This window comes from Magnolia sinica, chromosome 3 (assembly GCF_029962835.1).
Source record: "Magnolia sinica isolate HGM2019 chromosome 3, MsV1, whole genome shotgun sequence".
NCBI lineage: Eukaryota > Viridiplantae > Streptophyta > Magnoliopsida > Magnoliales > Magnoliaceae > Magnolia > Magnolia sinica.
Window position 1 is genome coordinate 74479159 of NC_080575.1, and position 18073 is coordinate 74497231.

Genomic DNA, 18073 nt, shown 5'->3' on the forward strand with positions numbered 1-18073 from the left:
TTCAAATGAAATTGAAAAACAAGCTTATAAAGGAATAGCAGAAAGTAAATTCTAAGCTATTACAACATTCTCACAAAGCTTGAAATAATTACAACATTCACCACCATACATACATCCCACAAAAATTAATTAAAAGATTAAAAGAATAAATCAGTCAACCACAACTCAAAGGTTTATAGTGGTTCGCCTGTGTGTTCACTAACTGTTATACAACAGCCACACAAAAAGCTACTCCACTCCTAATATCCTCACACAGGGGATATTAGCGTTCACTAAAAATAGGTTTTCCCAGGTTCACCCAAAACCCTTACAATTGTGTCTTTGTCTGTGGGCTTACACAATTAAAAAAACCCCACTTCTGAGTTTTCCTGGCTTTCCTCAAATAACCAAAATAACAAGATTTTTCTGGAAAATCTTGAAAGAAACCAGAATAATAGAAAGGAATTTACAATATGTAAAATACCTGAAAATCTCCTTCGTTGTAGCAGCCCGGTAGAACCAAATCAAAGTAGATGATTGAATGTCCAAGTTCAATGTCCAGTACTCGATTACAATGGTTCTAGTTCTAATAGATTTTAAATTAAACCAAATAGGGCTTGCCTTAATTGATTTTGATTCCAAAGAAAGGGAATAATAATTCCTCTTTATCAAATCAGATTGGAATATAAGAAACAAAATCAATTAAAATAAAGCTATGGAAAGAGAATATTAAATAAGCACACTTAGCTTAGATGGAGCACAAAATCATCTCTCAGAAGTTCGACAAAGATTGGCTTGAATACTTTAATTAAATCAATGATTTCTTCTGAGATTCGTGCTCTATTTATAGGTGAGAAGATCGGGTCTTCGACTGGTCTAGAGTGCTCTTCGACTAGTCGAAGCTCTAACAGATATTTGAAAAATTCGACGGGATATGCTCAGACCGTTCTACGACTAGTCGTAGCCCTCCTACGACTGGTCGTAGGTCCTGCAAAGGTTCGCTGGACTTCGAGTCGTAGATTGTACGACTGGTCGAAGATCAGTCGACACTGTTCCTACGACTGGTCGAACAGATTCCAGGACTAGTCGAAGGCTAACAGATTTTATCCAGAATTTGTAACAAACTTACGACTGGTCGAGGATTTTCTTAGACCGGTCGAAGCAAGTCTAGGACTAGTCGAAGAAGCCCTAGGACTAGTCGAAGAACAGACCAATCACATGTAAAATAACATTCGGCTTATGTATCCGAAATGACCTACTTCTAAGGTCATCCTATGGTCAAACAAACCTCAATCATGAAGTATGGACATTGAAACAAGAGACCATGAAGAATGAGCCTTGAAGTCTTGATGTAGACTAAACCTTGAAGTAGCTCAATCTTGAAAGTGGCTTGAGTTTCAGCTTGAGTCTTGAGTTCAGCTTGACTTTCAACTTGAGTCTTGAGTTCAGCTTGAGTCTTGCCTTGTACTTTCTTTTTCTTTTCAGCTTGAGTCTTGTGAGCAGTTCTTTCATTCAAGATCTTGAGCTTTGCTTGTTGTGAGCTTAGGTTGTTTATGAGAGAGCTTCACTTATGCAAGTTATATATAACAGAGTATAATAGTGATTTTGGCACTACAAATTTGACAACAAACAGGGATAGAAACTATAGCACTTACAATCCTTCCCCCAAATATTTCCAAAAGTCAAATGATAACAATGCAAGATGCTTAATAGAACATCACGAAGCAAAAGGCTAGAAGTATAATCCTAGAAACATGAATGCTTGGACCAACTATTGTCATTACAGCTTGGGCAAGAAATCCATGGCATTATACCATTACTGTCCAGCCCATAAGATACAGACCCAACTCCAAGCCCATGAGCTAACGAATAAAGATTGGACAGCCCAATTATCCGGACCTGACCTCCAAGTTCAGTAAATAAATAAATAAAAAGCCATCATTAAAGATTATAGAGCAATGAAAAGAGGCATGTGTGGTCAGTGGAGACTCCTAATAATTAGGTACCCCTAATCTAATTTGGATACACTAATGGTTGAAATGGGTGGTAAAGAATAAAATGATTTCTAAATAAAACAAAATCAAGACAGTTGTTTTTGTTACCTAACAGCAGCAGATTATTCTCAGTGAAAACAATTTAGCCATCAAAATCGATGGCGGTGATAAATATCAAAACGTGGCCCACCAAAAAAATTCTACTTCACATATCATCTCAAGCAAATTAAGGAATTTTGACTAATTAAGTTAGTGTTGATGTTTTTCCTCTATTTAAAGCCTAAAAGGTCAGGAATGATAATTGGAAAAATAAAAATTCATAAAAAGAAAGCAGCCGACCTACACTTTTGAGAGGTGTTGTGCTGCTGGAAAAGTATTTTGGCCCCACCATTATGTATCTTTTTTATCCATGATTTCCACTCATTTTCTAGCTCATTTTAGGACAATAGTCCAAAAATGAGGCAGATCCAAATCTCAGGTGGACCACACTAGAAAACTGTGGTGATTCAACGTCCATAATTAAAATGAACTAGTATATTGGGCTCATGGATTAAAATGAGTAGCAAATTGGGTGGACAGGGTGGACAGCTTGATAAAACACATACATAATGGTGGGGCTAATAGAACTACAACAGCATAGATTACCAACATCAATGTTGTCCGCTACACTACAGCAATCCTAGTCAACAAATATGTTGGGACATGAAAAACCATCTCCATCTGGCATTTATATGGGCCAGAATATCTGTTGAGAGCCTTCAGGGAACCGATTAGGCAAAATAACACAAATTTTTAGTTTAATATATTTACCCAAAAGGACTCTTTTTTCATCTAATTTTGAGATAGCTTCAATCGCATTGCTTTCCTCACGTGGCGGATGATCCTTCCATGCACCACTGCCACAAAAGAAGTGGAACAGAAATTTTGAACATGCACCTTACCTATCTATTATAGCTAGATCCTGATTAACCAAACTATCGTCGAGCATCAAACACCTTGTAGTTGTCCACTCCCTATCTATTATATCCAAGTTAACCAAACAAGAAGAAGTAGGAACAGAAATTTTCAATTTTTGCCAACTACCATAAACTAGAGGGGAAATCCTCAACAGTATACAGAAAAAAAAAAAAAGGAAGAACAAAGTGACAACAGTATCCTCAGGCATATAAGAAAGGATGAGAAACAATAAACTAGAGGATTGAAACACTCTCAATGGGGTGAGTTTTAACTTACACAACAATAATTATAGGATTTAGACCACTACAACAAATGAGAAGAGGCAACTGTTGTAGCAAAGAGGTGATGGGAAATCAAATTGTCAAATAACATTAAATTCTAGTTAAGTGGTGCATTCTAATTCAGTTTAGCATGGTATACCATGGCATGAATTGTTACCAGCATGGTACACCATCTAAAAAGTTTAGTCGAATACATACCTTGAGCCTCATGACAGCATCTATAGCTAGTTTAGCAAAATGCTCCTTGTCCTGGGAAAGTATTTTTAAACTCAAAGTGGTCATAGCTATCTTCATCAAGTCTGATTTAAACTTCTCTGCATTACAACAAAGGTGGTGTGCGTCAGAGACATACCAGTCTGCACCATTTTTCAAGAGTGACCCACCCAAGGAGCTACCCAGATAATAGACTGCAGTGCCACCTCCAATTTGACTACAATGTAATACTATAACAAATGGAAGCAAAAAAAAAAAGAAAAAAAAAAAAGAAAAAAGAAAGAAAGATTGGCCATCATCATCATCATCATGGTCTCATCCCAGCTATGCTAGAGTGGTACTGGTATGTGGCACCCACTTGATGTATGAAGGCCATCAACACTATCTAACAGATGCATCACCACACATTACCTAAATCCACCTGATTCAACATTTAAGTGGGCCACAACACAAGCGAACAATGTGTGAGGGGATGCCTACCCTTGATTTAAATAGGGCAAGACCAGAAATATGAAACGGCTTGTTTTAAACAAAGTTGCAGCAACACCTACCAAAAAAAAAAAAAACAAAAGAAAATTCCAAGTTACACATCAAACAAAGTTGGAAGGATATACCAGCAATAAAAAAGAAAGTCCTAGTTTGTAGGAAGAGCATATCAAACAAAGTTCAAGGAGATCCTAATAATTGCTGTGAAGAATTCCATTGCAGCATGAGTTACCTGATTGTGAGGCCCGACATTCTTGTGGTGCCTGAAAAGGCCAACCTATATGTCCTAGAGCGGGGGGTGAATAGGACAATGCCAAATTTAAAATAATAACAGCAGAATTAAATAATGAGATAGCCAAATAAAGGAAATCAATTCACAATGCTGAAATGAAAGACAACCTCAATAAACAAGTACTGAGAGGTTGATACAAATGTTATTCTAAGGACAACCTTACACCATAAAAAACAAGGGTTTATGGCAGGACAACCTTATTTCTAGAACGTTCTTCGTATCAAAAGCTCAAACCGAAGAGGGATAAATAAATAGCAGGGAATTGAAATAAATTGTAAGAATTTAAATCTAAATTATTACAACATTCCCCACAGTGCTTGAAATGTAAATATTACAACATTCACATCCACACATACATTCCACAAACTTGAATGATAAAAGATAGGAAATATAACTCACACATCCATAAAACACAAAGAGTTATAGTGGTTCACCTGTGTGTACAACAACTATTAAACAACAGCCACACAGCTTGTTACTCCACTCCTAATATCCTCACACAGGGGATATTAGCGTTCACTATGAAAATAGGTTTCACAAGTTTACCTAAAACCTTCACAATTGTGTCTTTCAAATGGGCTTACACAATTTAAAAACCCCACTTCTGAGTTTTCCTAGCTCTCCTCAGATAACCACTAGATTGAGATTTTTCTAGCTTAATCTCAAGCAAAAATCAAAATGAAGGAAATTTACAATACAGTAAAATACCTGGATTTCTCCTTTTGTAGCAGCTTAGAAGAATCAATCGGAGTAGAAGTTCGAATGTGGAAGTTCAATGTCCAATACTCACTTTGAAATGGTTCTAGGTTCTATTTATTTTTAAATTAAACCAGTTGGGCTAGCTATATTTGATTTTGATTACAAGAAGAAGGAATACAACAATTCCTCTTTTCAATTCAGATTGGAATATAGAAACAAAATCAAATTAATAAAGCTAACAAAAGAGAATATTAAATATGCACAATGTAGCTTAAAAATAAATACAAACTTATCTCAGAGTGATGCCTTGATTTTACTTGAAATTCAATATTAAACTCTGAAATTCGTGTTCTATTTATAGTTGCAAAAATCTCATCTACGACTGGTCCTAAGGACACTACGACTGGTCGTAGAAGAATGGATTTTTAAAATTTTAAGCACGATCGGATAAAACCATTTCACGACTGGTCGTAGGGTGTCCATGATTGGTCGTGAGCCCTCCACGACTGGTCATGAGCATCCTACGACTGGTCGTGAGCCCTCCACGACTGGTTATGAGCATCCTACGACTGGTCGTGAGCCCTCCACGACTGGTCGTCAGCATCCTACGACTGGTCGTGAGAAACAAGGAATAGTTGCTGAAATTTAAGTCGTAGGTCTAGGACTGGTCATAGGCGAGTCGTGCACTGTTCACACGACCGGTCGAACAGAGTCCAGGACTAGCCGTAGCTCAACCAAAAAATTTTAAAATTTTGCAACAATTTAGTACTGGTCTTGAAATTTCTTGGATTGGTCGAGCCAGAGCTAGGACTAGTCGAACAGAGTTCAGGACTAGTCTTAAAACAGTCTACATACATGTAAAGTAATTCAATTTGAATTATGTATACAAAATGACCTACCCTAAAGTCAATCTAAGGTCAATCATACCTTAAAAGTGAGGTATGGTCATTGAGACTTCATTTCTTCAGATGATTGCTGACCTTTGAAGATTGTGAAGCTTGAGATCTCTCTACTTGATGTAACATTGAGCTTGAGATCTTCTAAACCTTGAATTACACTTGACTTGGGTCTTAAACAAAATCACTTCTTCCGTTGTAGCATGTACTTGCATTTCTTGAAATGGTTTGAAGTAGTTCTTCGTTCCTGACTAGAAGTAAAGTGTTTAGAGAAGTGATGCGATGTCTTGATCATATATACCGATGAGCTACACAAAATATAGATTGATGTTTTGGCACCACAAAATTTGACAACCAAAGGAGCATAAAACCATAGCACTTACAATCTCCCCCTTTGTCAAATTTGTGATAAAACACACTAAAAAAAATATCACCAATACACATTCAAAGAATCATGTATGCACTAGTTATAAGAAAAAACCAGTTATAAGAGAACTAGTTACAACTAGTTTAAAGAATCATGCACCAGTTGTTATTAACTAGTACAAATTCTTCCTTACTTATTTACTCCCCCTGAGTAGCACACACATATATATCGTAAAAATTAATGTTACTACCCTTCAATCCATATCCATTATCCATTATCCATTCCAATCAATCCAAACTACTTAAAATCTTCTCCCCCTTTTTGTCACAATATGACAAAGGAAGCAAAAAAGAATTGGAAATGGATAATAAACAGGAGTAAGAAAAGGATTAACTAGATAAGATTTAAGCAAAGGAAAGTCCATAAACTATTAACCAATTCAAATCCACAAATAAAGGTCAGTTAACCAAACTGAAGTAAAATCAAAGTTCACACACCAACAAAGGTAAAACAGGATTAGAGTTAATATAGATCAAAAGATAAAACACTTAATCAGATCCAGATGAAGGAGCAGGTATGGTAGGATCAAGTTGATGAAGGCCCTTGTTTAAGCGCCTAAGATACTTGCGCATATATTTAAATTGAAGATCATTGGCCACATTCATATTTTCAACCTTCTCCTCAAGAGCACGAAGACGAGCATCAAAATCAAATGGCTCATAGTTAGGATCATTAGTAGAATCAGATTCAAGGTCATCAAAGATATCATCCATATAATATCATCAGGAAAATCGCCAGCTTCATCTTCATTCCTTGCTTTAGCTCCACCACCAACATCTACTTGGCCAGGAGCCAATTCTAATTTCATCTTGTTTATATTTGAATTGTTAAAAATAAGATGATGGATAGGGGCCTCTCCAACAGGCATAACAACTAACATGTGATTAGCTAACACAATCATAAGATAGGCAAATAGAATATCACCATGACTTGGATGGAGAAGAAACTGAATGATGGAATGACATATCAATGAAGGAAGATAAACTTTAGTACCAGATATAATAGAATGCAAAACCCGAACCATAAATGAATTCAGTTCAGTTTTGTTACCTAAACAGGGATACAGATTTGAAATAAAGATTTTGTGGATAACTCTATATCTGTGTAACAAATACTTTGAGGGGAGAGCATTCCCTTTATGAGTCCATTGCACATTCATATTACATAGATCGCTAGTGAGCATGCATTTTTCAAATTCGGAGGGTTTTTCAGCTAAAGTATGAATAGGAATACCCTCATCGTTGACCGGTATGTCCATAAGACCTGAAATCAGATGGCGGTCTACATCAAATGGACCTTCTCTAGCATCAATTTTAAAAGTTAAATTCTCAGATGAAAACTCAGAAATGCATGCAAACATGGCCTATGCAATAGATTGGTATGCAGCCCAACCCAATGTAAGATGTTAGCCCATCCTATAGCTTAGAGAAGAGGAAGAATACCAAAAGGAGCAATGTGATCAAGATCAACAGGCTGTTCAACAATGACATTGCGCATACGCAAATCCCGCACATGTGAGGGATCATCTTCGGGTGACCGAAGATGGCGCCGAGTGATAGGAGTTGATCTAGAAGATGATGGACCACGGGAAGTTTTCTTTTTTCCTCTAGCATCCATTTGTATGAAGAAACTTAAGGAATCAATAAGATGCAAATAGGATAGAGTGGGGTTTATAAAGATTAGATTTGGGTATAGAAAACCCCAAAATCTTCAAGGGAACTTGAAATCAACCACTCCAAGGAAGAAAGTATGTGATTAGAGTATAAATCTATAAGGAAAACTGAAATGATGCACTTACCTTAAAGAATAAAGCAGTCGAGTATGACTAGTCGTGCCACACCCATTAGAGAAGAAGGAAGAAATGAAGAAAACGTTTTTTCCCAATTTTTAAAATGACCAGCGCGCTCCACGACTGGTCTTGATCTGTCCTCAACCGGTCGTACCATGACCGGTCGAGCACATCCATGACTGGTCATGTACAAACAAAAACATGCATTTTCCATGAAAATTTAAAATTTAAACACATAAATTATCAAATATATATACATTATGGTACATACATGCATGAATAATCAATTTTGAATGCACATACCAAGATTAACTTTTAATTTATTAAACCTGCTTTTGTCGAGCGATTTAGTGAAAATGTCAGCAAGTTGAGTCTCGGTCAGAATGTATTCCAAAGATATTATTTTTTCTTCCACTAATTCACAAATGTAATGATACCTAATGTCAATGTGCTTGGTACGTGAATACTGGATTGGATTTTTCAAAATATTTATAGCACTGGAATTATCACAAAATAATATCATTGATTCCTATGCAATTCCATAATCACTTAACATACGTATCATCCAAACAAGCTGAGTACATGCATTCCCTGCTGCGATGTATTCTGCCTCAGCAGTTAAGAGCGATATAGAACTTTGTTTCTTGCTAAACCAAGAAATCAAACAATTTTCAATATAGAAACAACTACCACTGGTTGATTTCCTGTCATCAATATTACCAGCCCAATCAGCATCTGAGTACCCAGCCAATTGAACACTAGAGTATCATAAGGATACCAGTAACCCAATTTAGCAGTACTTGCAACATATCACATTATCCGCTTAACAGCAGTTAGATGTGACTCTTTAGGATCAGACTGATATCTAGCATAAATACCAACACTAAAAGCAATATCAGGTCTACTAGCAGTCAAATAAAGTAAACTATCAATCATACTACGATATAATTTAAGATCAACATTTTTACCTGTAGAGTCCTTTGAGAGTCTTAAAGTTGTACCCATAGGAGTGTCGAAATTCTTACCATTCTCAAATCCGAACTTTTTAATCAAGTTTAAAGCATATTTGGTTTGAGAAATAAAAATACCATCGGGTTGTTGTTTTACTTGTAACCCTAGGAAATAATTTAATTCCCCAACCATGCTCATTTCGAACATAGATTTCATTAAATCTAGAAACTCAACTGTCATGTTAGAACAGGTAGATCCATATATAATATCATCAACGTAGATCTGTACCATTAAAATATCATCGTTATATTTCTTAACAAACAAAGTTTTATCAACACTTCCCATTTGAAAATTATGACTTAGTAAAAACTTAGTCAATTTTTCATACCATGCCCTGGGAGCTTGTTTCAAACCGTAGAGAGCCTTTTTAAGGCGGTAGACATGATCAGTGTTCTTAGGGTCTTCAAAACCCGTTGGTTGTTCAACATACACTTCTTCATGTAGATCGCCATTTAAGAAGGCACTCTTCACATCCATTTGATAAATTTTAAATTTTCTAGAGCAAGCAATGGATATGAATAGTCTAATTGATTTAAGATGAGCTTCTGGGGCAAAGGTTTCATCATAATCAATGCCTTCAATTTGAGTGTACCCTTGTACAACCAATCTAGCCTTGTTTCGAATAATATTACTAAGTTCATTAGACTTATTTTTGAAAATCCACTTAGTTCCAATAATATGTTTATCTTTAGGTCTAGGAACAAGATACCAAACATCATTTCTCACAAATTGGTTAAGCTCTTCTTACATCGCAACTATCCAGCTTTTGTCAGTAAGAGCTTCTTTTACGTTTGCTGGCTCTATCTGGGATGTAAAGCATACGTAATTACATATATCTTCAAGTTGTTTACGAGTGCGCACACTAGTGAGAGGGTTTCCAAGAATCTGATTGGTTGGATGATCTTTAACAGTCCTCAATTCAGAATTGTTTTGACTTGATGAAGTATCTAGTTTGTCAATTAAAAGAACTTCATCATTATCTGAATTTGGGGCAGGTGTATTCAAGTGATCGTCTATGACTACATTAATAGATTCCTAAATAACACCGGTCCTTTTGTTCAGTATGCGATATGTGTGACTGTTTAAAGAATAACCTAAAAAGATCCCTTCATCACTTTTAGTGTCAAACTTTCCCAAATTTTCATGGTCACGTAAAATATAGCACTTGCTACCAAAAACTCGAAAGTATTTGATAGTAGGTTTCTTATCGAACCACATTTCATATGCCGTTTTATTATTAGATTTACTAGTATAAACCCGGTTGATTATATAGCAGGCAGTATTTACGGCTTTAGCCTAAAGATTTTTAGATAGCTTCATACTATTCAACATTACATTAGTCATTTCTTAAAGCACTCTGTTTTTTATTTCTTTAATTCCATTTTTTGTGGAGTTTTGGGTGCAAAGAATTCATGTAATATTCCCTGATCGCTACAGAATTTCTCAAAACTGCTATTCTCAAATTCAGATCCATGATCACTACGGATCTTACAGACTTGAGAACATTTTTCTGTTTGGATCCATTTGAGAACTCTTTTTACTTCATCAAGGGTTTCTGATTTATCCCTTAAGAAAGCTACCGAAGTGAATCTGGTATAATCATCCACTATCACCAGTATGTATTTTTTACCACCTCGACTCTCTATCCTGGTTAGTCCTATTAAATCCATATGGAGAAGCTCGAGTGGTCATGATGTGGCATTAGAGTTCACCTTCTTGTGAGAGCTCGTAGTTTGCTTGCCAATCTGGCATTCACCACATATTTTGTCTATTTTTTGCAATTTAAGTAGACCTCTTATTAGTTCTCTTCTGTTCAGTCTATACAGATTATGGTAGTGTACATGTCCAAGACATTTATGCCACAAATCAGTCTCATCGGTGAGGACCATGTAACACGTTTAACTAGATGAGCTGGATTCACTAACAATATAGCAGTTTTCAGAAGCTCTGCGACCAGTTAATATTATTAAACCCTTATTATTTACAATTTTACAACCTTGGTTAGAAAATCTTACACTATGATTGTTATCGCATATTTGAGATATGCTTAACAGATTATGTTTTAATCCTTCAGCGTATAAAATATTTTTAAACAAAGGGAGGTTATAGAGTTGAATCGTACCTTAGCCAATAATCTTACAATTGCTGCCATCGTCGAATGTGACTGACCCATCAGTCATGTCTTTGAAATTGGTGAATAGACCTTTATCACCAGTCATATGCCTTGAGCATCCACTGTCTAGGTACCACTTTGAATGGCTTGTAGCTTTAAAAGTAGTGTGGGCAATTAAGCAGGTAACCTTAGGAATCCATTTCATAATTGTTTTGCGTTTAGTAGTATAGTTGGTCTTTTTGTATTTGTAATTGTTGTAAGAATGACCCACATAGTTAGATTTTAAGAGCTCCTTAAGCAAATCAACTATCTTTTCAGCTAAAGGGTTTTGATTCTAATTTTTATAGTTGATATAATTACTTTTAGTTTTGAAAGATTGAAAGTTTTAACATTTTTAGAAAACTTTTGATTAGAACTATTTCCTATTGAGTTTGAAGAATCTCCTTTCACAAACTTAGGAAAAGTATTCTTCTTCTTAGGAGGAACACTTTTATCGTAGCCCAAACCAGATCGGTCACCACATTTTCTTGATTCAGATAAAAGTTTTTCTAACTTTGGATCACCTTGGGCATATCTCCATGTATCCTTTAAACTCAAAAGAGAAGAGACTTCAAGTTTAAGTTTTTCATTTTCAGATTTTAGGTTTTCAATCAGGGAAGTTTTGAACTCTAAATCACATTTTGATTTTTCAAAACAATCTGAAATTTGAGATTTTTCTACAACAAGTGATTCAAAATTTTCTTTAAGTTTTAAAAACTTTTCTTTTTGAAGTTTTAGTTTTACGGCAATTTTACAACTTTCCTTGTATAGGGCATTGTAAGCATTTTGAAGATCTTCTTCATTTTCATGATCACTATTTAGATTTTCTTCACTAGTAGAATCATCATGATCCAAAAAAGTGAACTTGGCTAGAGTCATAAGGGCTTTGACTCCATTGCCCGACTTAGTTTCAGAATCTTCTGATTCAGAAGAGGCTTCAGAATTAGAGGATTAATCCCAAGTAGCCAACATACTCTTCTTTTTGGGTTTGTCCTTTTTAAGATACTTGTTTGCTAAATGCCCATATTCTTGGCACTTGTAACATTGACTATCTTTTAAAGATTTATAAGTTCTGGTTTTAGATCTTTTCTTATAATTTGATTTTTGAAAGTCAACCCTCTTTTTACTTTTGAAAATCTTGTAAAAAAATTTCGCTAAAAGAGCCATATCGTCTTCAGAATTTTCTAAATCAGAATTTTCTTAAGAAATACATTTAGAAGATTTAAGAGCGATAGATTTACCTTTAGGAGCTTTAAAGTTTAACTCATAGGTTTATAAAGAACCAACTAGTTCTTCTACCCTCATATTGTCCGTATCACGAAGTTCCTGGATCACAGTTACCGTAGAATTGAACCATTTAGGAAGTGAGCGTAGTATCTTTTCACACACTTTACTTTTTGAGATTTTATCGCCAAGACCCCACATAGAGTTTACAATGCCATTTAATCTTGTATAAAAGTCCATAAACATTTCATTTTCTTCCATATGAATTTCCTCAAATTTGGTTGTGAGGAGTTGTACTTTAAATTTCTTGACAATTAAAGTACCCTCGTGTGTCATTTCTAAAATATCCCAAGCTTGCTTTGCAGTATCACAGGATATAATTCTTTTGAACTCATCCGGTGATAGTGCACAAGTAATTACATTTAGTGCTTTTACATTGGCACTACTTTCACTTTTCTAAACTGTGGTCCTAGTGAAATATGGTGAAACTTTTATTGATTTTGAACCATCGTTACCAGTCACTTCAGTGGTAGGGGGTTCCATTCAGTCACTGTGTCTTGCCACACCTGGCTTTCCAATAGGCATAATTAGAGCCATCAAATGGTGGAGGCCTAGTGACTGAGAGGCAATCAAAATTTGACATCTTATAAATAGCTTAGATCGATTAGCTCAGGAAATAAATCCAAACATAAAGAGTTAAAACGAGCTATTAGGCTCTGATACCACTTGAAAAGGCCAAGATATATGTCCTAGAGGGGGGGGGGGGGGGTGAATAGGACAATGTCAAATTTAAAATAATAATAGCGGAATTAAATAATGAGATAGCCAAATAAAGGAAATCAATTTACAATGCTGAAATGAAAGACAACCTCAATAAACAAGTATCGAGAGGTTGATACAAATGTTATTCTAAAGACAACCTTACACCATAAAAACCAACGGTTTATGGCAGGACAACCTTATTTCTAGAACGTTCTTCGTATCAAAAAATCAAACCGAAGAGGAATAAATAAATAGCAAGGAATTGAAATAAATTGCAAGAATTTAAATCTAAATTATTACAACCTTCCCCACAATGCTTGAAATGTAAATATTACAACATTCACATCCACACATACATTCCACAAACTTAAATGATAAAAGATAGGAAATATAACTCACACATCCACAAAACACAAAGAATTATAGTGGTTCACTTGTGTGTACACCTACTGTTAAACAACAGCCACATAGCTTGCTACTCCACTCCTAATATCCTTACACAGGGGATATTAGCATTCACAATGAAAATAGATTTCACAGGTTTACCAAAAACCTTCGCAATTGTGTCTTTCAAATAGGCTTACACAATTCAAAAACCCCACTTCTAAGTTTTCCTAGCTCTCCTCAGATAACCACTAGATTGAGATTTTTCTAGCTAAATCTCAAACAAAAACCAAAATGAAGGAAATTCACAATACAGTAAAATACCTGGATTTCTACTTTTGTAACAGCTTGGAAGAACCATTCGAAGTAGAAGTTCGAATGTGAAAGTTCAATATCCAATACTCACTTTGAAATGGTTCTAGGTTTTAATTGATTTTAAATTAAACCAGTTGGGCTAGCTATATTTGATTTTGATTCCAAGAAGAAAGAATACAACAATTCCTCTTTTCAATTCAAATTGGAATATAAAGACAAAATTAAATTAATAAAGCTAACAAAAGAGAATATTAAAAATGCACAATGTAGCTTAAAAATGAACAAAAATTTATCTCAGAGTGATGCCTTGATTTTACTTGAAATTCAATATTAAACTCTAAAATTCGTGTTCTATTTATAGTTGTAGAAATCTCATCTATGACTGGTCCTGAGGACACTATGACTGGTCGTAGAAGAACAGATTTTTAAAATTTTAAGCGCGATCGGATAAAATCGTTTCACGACTGGTCATAGGTTGTCCACGACTGGTCGTGAGCCCTCCACGACTGGTTGTGAGCATCCTACGACTGGTCGTGAGAAACCAGGAACAGTTGCTGGAATTTGAGTCGTAGGTCTAGGACTGGTCATAGGACGAGCCGTGCACTATTCACACGACCAGTTGAACAGAGTCCAGGACTGGTCGTTGCTCAACCAAAAAATTTTAAAAATTTGTAACAACGTAGGACTGGTCTTGGAATTTCTTGGACTGGTTGAGCCAGAGCTAAGACTAATCGAACAGAATTCAGGATTAGTCTTAGAACAGTCCAAACACATGTAAAGTAATTCAATTTGAATTATGTATACAAAGTGACCTACCCTAAGGTCAATCTAAGGTCAATCATACCTTGAAAGTGAGGTATGATCATTGAGACTTCATTTCTTCAGATGATAATTGACCTTTGAAGATTGTGAAGCTTGAGATCTCTCTACTTGATGTAACATTGAGCTTGAGATCTTCTAGAGCTTGAATTATACTTGACTTGGGTCTTGATCAAGATCACTTTTTCCATTGTAGCTTGTACTTGCATTTCTTGAAATGGTTTGAAGTAGTTCTTCGTTCTTGACTTGAAGCAAAGTGTTTAGAGAGGTGATGCAATGTCTTGATCATATATACCAATGAGCTACATAAGATATAGATTGATGTTTTGGCACCACAAAATTTGACAATCAAAGGAGCATTAAACCATAGCACTTATAGTGCCCACCTGAATGTGTGTGGATTGTACATCCCCTGTTCATATTGTCAAATATAGGGGCGAGACCCCTCCTTTTGGAAAAAAAAAGGTTTATTAAGAAGAGGGCTAGATAGTTTTAACAAGCGGCTCAATGAGGAAATTCAACATGGAATTGACAAGGTAGGTAATAGATGAAATACCTCAACATTATTGTATTTCCAAAGCTTATGAACTCCATAATCAATTACCTGTAGCCAAAAACCAGCTCATGTCAACCAACAACTCTACACATCATTTTTTGAATAAGCATCCGTGTAAAAATCAAAAGAAGATTATCCAGGCCATTCCTGGATATTGCTGGTTACTAAAAACAAAATTGCAAGAAACCTATAGCTAAATGTGGCAAATTACTGTACCCAGGCACAAGGCCTTAGAGGTTTGCAATCCCCTCCATAGTCATCTCTACACGAATAGACATGTCAACCTGGCACATGCACGGGAGATCCAATCCAGTTTATCAGGTGAAACCATCATTAGATCATTGAACCAAAAGAATTAGGCTGCCCAAGGGTATGCCAACATCAATCTTTAAAATAAAGTTATAAAAAAATTTTTAAAAAAAAAACCCACTTGCAATCAAGAGTCCCATTTTTTGTACAGATTGACCACCTGATAGTTAACTGCTTTAATGGCAGATCATTTGAACTAGGTTGGTTTAAGCCTAGATTTTGAACTAGCTGGAGGCTGTGACGAGCCCACTGACAACCCTGGGCTAACTGGGTTTTCTCTAACCTTGATGTAGAATTTCACCAGCCACATCTTATCCTCAATGTAGCAGTTGGGAGGCAGAGTCAATTCCTAAAGGGAGGAATGTTAGTTTATCTGAAACAACATGTGCTTGGTTAAGCATAAATTGTCTATTTGAAAGGGAAAAAAAAGGAAGAGAAAATGTACCCATTTAAATAGATATCCATGGTTTAGATTCCATGTATATGGGGGATTCACGCCAAAGATCCCGACAACCAATGAATAAATAGAGAGGCAAACAATTCCTGAGCTAAGGAAGATCTCTAACTGCAATGGAATAGAAGAAAAGGTAAATATATCCCCAAACAGTGCACCGCAATTTAAATGGGTGATTGAGGGGCTATTTGGAAGGGCTGTGATTGTGGGGCCCACCTTCAAATGGGTGAACGGTCCAGCTGCATGACCCGATCATCATCATCCATTTTTCACTTTCTTTATTTGATCAAGCTCTTCATTGATGCGAGAAAACAACAACCGTTAAGCCAGGGCATCATAGGCGACATGAACCTAAGAATCAAATGTCTTTGAATCAATCAATCAAGGAATCCTACCACACATGGAAGATAGTTATTAGGACCCATAGGACCATTAAGCTAGGGCATCATGATGAGCTACACAGATCATCTCTGTTTTGAGCAAACTGTTGCTTTTGCAGGCCACTGATTGGTTAGCTTCTTGTAGACTATTTGATAATTATCAACACTTCTCATGGAGTTTTTAATTCAAAGTTCTCAGATTTTGAAATGATTGAGTCGCACAAATCATTGCACTCCACACGATCAAATTCCCCTTGGGAATTTCATCAAACACCCCACATGCACACCCAATCTCTTCATATTTCGCATAGAAATTCAATAGCCTAGTCTGCACAAACGGTCTGAGTCGAGTCTGTGGAGGAAAACATGCGAATGGATTTGCAGGACTTCTTTAAGTTTTTGAAAGACGCATGTTATGTGCCTAATTTAGTTTGTTAGTAAAAATCCAAAAAACAACAAAAAAAAAAAAACAAAAAAAAAAGGAGAAGCCTAAATACTCCTTAGAAACCATCACTGAATATGTGAAATATCCATAAAAATCTCCTCTAAAAGTAGCAAATGTGAAACCTAAGCAAAAAATATACGCAGCAGCACATCCCAATCTAATTTGAAAAGAATTTCCAATAAAAACCCTCAGAAATCATAAGCAAGAAGCAAAGTCATCAGAAAATAAACAAAATCCATGTTAGATTTCAAAAAAAATAGAATGAAATCTTCTCCTCAAATCATTACAAACAGAGATCGACAAAATTATGGCACGGAAATTACCTTTCACGATCTACTACAAAGATAGAGAGAGATGCTCCACTTCTCAGTCCCGACGCCATGCTAGATCTAACATTCAATGCCCCGCGTGCACACGAAAGAGAGAGAGAGAGAGAGAGAGAGAGAGAGAGAGAGAGAGTCAGGGGCGGGGAGAGCAGTGGAAAATAGGGTAGGGAAGGAAGAGGGAGAGAGAGAGAGAGAGAGATGAAAAGTTTTGGGTGCACTCTTGGCGCGGCTGTGTTTTTAAGAGCGCGCCTAGTTTTTGGGCGTGATGGACCATGAACGGTCCGGGCAGGGGCTCCGTGGGGCCCACCATGATGTATTTGGTTCATCCATTCTGACTATTAATTTTAACAAATTATTTTAATTCTTGATACCAAAATTAAAGTATCTTGAAGGCCCAAGTGTACCACACCATAGGAAGAATATTTAAATTAATCTTCATGTTTCCTACCGTGTGGTCCACTTGAGCCTTTGACCTAGATGATGTTTGATTTCATGCCATAAAATAATATTTCAAAATAGTTGAATGACTTAGATAGAACACATATTTTTTTAGGCCCAATAAATCCCCTTACACCATCTTTAATTATTAATGGTGTGACAACTTTTTAGCTATGGATTAAAACCGTAGTAACTATAGCTACGGTTTATATCTGTAGCAAAAATCTAACGTGGTCTGTATTCTTTGGTTATTTTTCTGGTAGTGCAATCGCCATTGTTTCCTGCGATGTGAGCCACCTGAGTTATTTATGCAGCTGATTTTTGGGGGAGCCCACTGTCCCAAAGGGGACCTACCAAATGCACAGCGTTGATGATGAACCCACATCATGGTGGGGCCCATGGTTGGGACCCGTGATCCCTGCCCGTCCGGCGTTCACACAGCAACAGGACACTACTGCGTCCTCTGGTGTCAGCAGTAGCAGCAA

At 36.2% G+C, this 18073-nt stretch overlaps 2 long non-coding RNA genes across 3 annotated transcripts; both read right to left on the reverse strand.

Moving 5' to 3' along the window:
* Positions 1-2089: 2089 nt before the first annotated feature.
* On the reverse strand, positions 2090-4160 carry LOC131238554 (uncharacterized). The gene is made up of 4 exons (XR_009167918.1): positions 4143-4160; positions 3905-3971; positions 3410-3525; positions 2090-2869 (listed from the first exon to the last, which is right to left on the reverse strand). It is a non-coding gene; the product is annotated as an uncharacterized LOC131238554 (long non-coding RNA).
* Positions 4161-15060: 10900 nt separating this feature from the next.
* Positions 15061-16204, reverse strand: LOC131238553 (uncharacterized). Of its 2 annotated transcripts, XR_009167916.1 has the most exons (5): positions 15991-16204; positions 15706-15894; positions 15453-15520; positions 15237-15284; positions 15061-15128 (listed from the first exon to the last, which is right to left on the reverse strand). It is a non-coding gene; the product is annotated as an uncharacterized LOC131238553 (long non-coding RNA). The 2 variants fall into 2 exon arrangements; XR_009167917.1 differs by lacking the exon at positions 15453-15520 and having other exon boundaries at positions 15090-15128.
* Positions 16205-18073: the final 1869 nt, after the last annotated feature.